This window comes from Convolutriloba macropyga, unplaced genomic scaffold, assembly GCF_964194025.1.
Source record: "Convolutriloba macropyga unplaced genomic scaffold, txConMacr16.3 SCAFFOLD_4095, whole genome shotgun sequence".
Classification (NCBI taxonomy): domain Eukaryota; kingdom Metazoa; phylum Xenacoelomorpha; order Acoela; family Convolutidae; genus Convolutriloba; species Convolutriloba macropyga.
The window spans coordinates 13,725-17,155 of record NW_027452461.1 but is presented as its reverse complement, the minus strand read 5'-3'; positions in this window follow the sequence as shown (position 1 = coordinate 17,155).

Sequence of the window (3,431 nt, the reverse complement as noted above, 5' to 3'; positions counted from 1 at the left end):
CTATATCGAATAGCTATATGGGGAAATTGGGCTTTTTTGGAGCGGAGATTTGGCCAATCTTACCTAAATATTGAGTTAGAACTCAATATTATGCGGTACCAACAGAAAGTGCCAATGCACTATTCCGAAGCTTTAGTCAGTTATTCAACAAACATCAGTAATGTAGTCAGTGCTCTGAAGTACTACAAATATGAAGGCGACTTGCAATTTAGTGCATAACTGCAAATCACGATTGAAAAATTTGTCATTTAATCTGAAGGAGAAATGGTGGTTCTATTTAGATAAATCAAATGAAGAACGACCGGATCTCTCTCTCTCCTGGATAAAGGGGTAATTTTCATTCATTAACGAAGGAATGTCATAGGCCCCAGAGGAACGCAAGGGGATCATCATCGAAATGCGAACACAACTAAGCAGTTCTCTAAATCCTCAAATTTTAGTGCGAGTTCAAAAGTAAAGGAAGCGCAGCCTACGCATAACGATCACCGCCTATCACACAATGAAACCCAAAAAACTTGGAAACTTCATTTATTTAAGAACTTGAACGTGGATGGTTGATATGCGGCTGTGAGGAAGCAACGCTTGTGTAACGGATGTCTGGAAAAAGGACATGCGTTCAAAGATTGTAAAGTCAACGCTTGTTCTATAATTGGATGTACCAAAAAGCACAGCTGGGGAAACAGTCACAAAATCAAATGGACGAGCGCAATCACGCTGTCAAATTAAGCGCAGCAACAATCAGTTAAAATGACGAAGTTACGCGTTTTCTTCAGATAGTTTTATTCTCAATTCAGAGCATTTGCAACAGCTTAAACACATATGCTTTCCTCGATAGGGGATCAACGTTATCATTCAGCAATCAAAGCGTTACGGAGAAGTTGCAAGTTAATGGTACCGATGTTACGCTTAACATAGGTGACATACACGGAACGAAAAATTCGGAGACCAAAAAGGTGTCCAACTAAAAAAAACGCATTCAAAGGTATATTTAATTTAAGTGTTTGTACACCCGTCAATTTCATTGGGAACCACAAACTACGACTACAACGGCTTCAGTCACTTTTATGTTCTCCCCAACAAAACGTTCATTTTAATGGAAGTCGGCATCAGTCTGGGTCAAGATGATTACATGCTACGGTGGCCATTGAACTTCAACATAGGAACATGCAGTTTTAACAGAATTGGGATGGGTAGTCAATGAACCCATGATGGGCAAGATAAGACAAATGTTTGTCATTTTGTCTTCACGAAAGATGTGAAAGTGGCTAAGATTATCCAAAATTGTGGGACAGAGAGCCCTATGCATCCAAAATTAACGACGTCAGTCAGTCAAAGAAGGACCTGCAGGCAAAAAAGAGAGTACGACAAAAAAAATACAGGCGAGCGGTATGAAGAGGGTAGGTGGTGGAGTGAACCCGAGCCGAATCTGTCGAACAACTACAGCTCAGCAATGGGTCAGTTTTTGCTTCCAAAAGGTCCCGAACCTGAAAAGTATGTAACAACCATCAATAGATGCAGACGTAGAGAAGTATTTCGTAAAGATATTAGACGCATCTAATGTGAAAGGCACCTTTGGGAAAGAGTGGTATCTTCCACATCATCCACACCCGAACAAGCCTGGTAAAATAGGACGTGTTTGCAATGCCATATCGACGTCAAAAGAAATATGCCTAAACAACAAGCTATTAGCTGGACTGGACTTACTACATGGGTTGATTGGAACTACTTTCAGATTTCGTGAAGAACTAATATCCCTCACCGCAGACACCGATTTGCGTTTCCTGCAAGTGCAAGTTCCCGAGCAATTAGAAGTTGCTAAAGGTTATCAATGCGCCCGAGAACAAATGAACTTGTTCCGTTGTAAGAATATTAGACTCACGTGTTTGGAGCCAAAAATTGTAAAACTTGGCCCAAACTAGGCTCTCAAATGGGTGGGACTCGATAACGACGAAATGTATCCCAATCATGAGAAAAGCCAAAAACAATTTCCACCTGGATGATTTCAATAGAACAGTAGTAACCCCTGAAGAGGCAAACGAGGTGTTCAGTCAGTTACCACATCTTCTTTCGCAGCTTGGATTTGAACTGGAAAACTGGAAAACAACAGCAATGACATTTCCGAAGCAAGTGCAGTTGTCTTGAAACCAATCAGCAACAAGAAACAAGTAGAGGTTGAATCCCACTAGGAACGATCTTCAGTGCTTGGACTACAACGGACGGTTACTGAAGATAATCTACAAGTTTGCAGAGGTATTTAAAAAATGAAACACTCACAACTCAGAGAAAGGTTTTGTCAAGGCTGTCTTCAGTTTTTGACCCTATCGGAATACGTTTGCTTCGTTCACGGTTCACATGAGACGACTTCTCAAAAGAATCTGGACTAAATTGGTCAACATTGGGAAAACGAAGTGGAGTCCGGTGAAGAAGCAGAGTTTTTGAGATGGAAGGAACTGCTGCCAATTGTAGCTAAAACGAACATCGATCGAAAATACTTCAAGACAGCGGGGGAAAGAGGAACGTCATATCTTTGGTAACGCAACTGCAGACACGAGGTGTGCGGTGTTCTATCCAAGATCCAAACTCAAGGAACTTTCAAACAACTTAGCATTTGTAGATGGAAAATGCAGAGTGGCACTGAAGAGGCATAATTTAATACCACGACTTGAGTTGCAGGCGTCAGCAGTCATGGCAGTACGGTTAAAGGAACAGATCGTCAAGGAACACGAAACAAAGATGCAATGTTGGGTTTTTTTGGTGAGGCTCAACAACAGTACTGCTGTGGAAGAAATTTTTTTCAATTGCAGTAAAAACAATAAAAACAACTTCCACATGGACGTTTTCAACAGAACAGTAGACACTCCTGATGAGGCAAACGATATGTTCAATCAGTTGCCACATCTTTTTTCGCAGCTTGGTTTTGAACTGGAAAACTGGAGAAACAACAGCGACGACATTTCCAAAACAAGTGCAGTTGCCTTGAAACTAATCAGCAACAAGAAACAAATAGAAGTTGAAATCCACTAGGAACGATCTTCAGTGCTTGGACTACAACGGACGGTTACTGAAGATAATCTACAAGTTTGCAGAGGTATTTAAAAAATGAAACACTCACAAATCAGAGAAAGGTTTTGTCAATGCTGTCTTCAGTTTTTGATCCTATTGGAATACGTTTGCTCCGTTCACAGTTCCCATGAGACGACTTCTCAAAGTAATCTGGCCTAAAATGGTCAACATTTGGAAAACGAAGTGGTGCTCGGTGAAGACGCAGAGTTTTTGAGGTGGAAGGAGCGGCTGCCGACTCCAGCTAAAACAAGCATCGATCGAAGATACTTCAATACAGCGTGGGGAGGGAAGGTCATGTTTTTGGTATTGAATCCGGAGACATGATGTGTGCGGTGGTCTATCCACGATCCCAACTAAAGGAACACTCG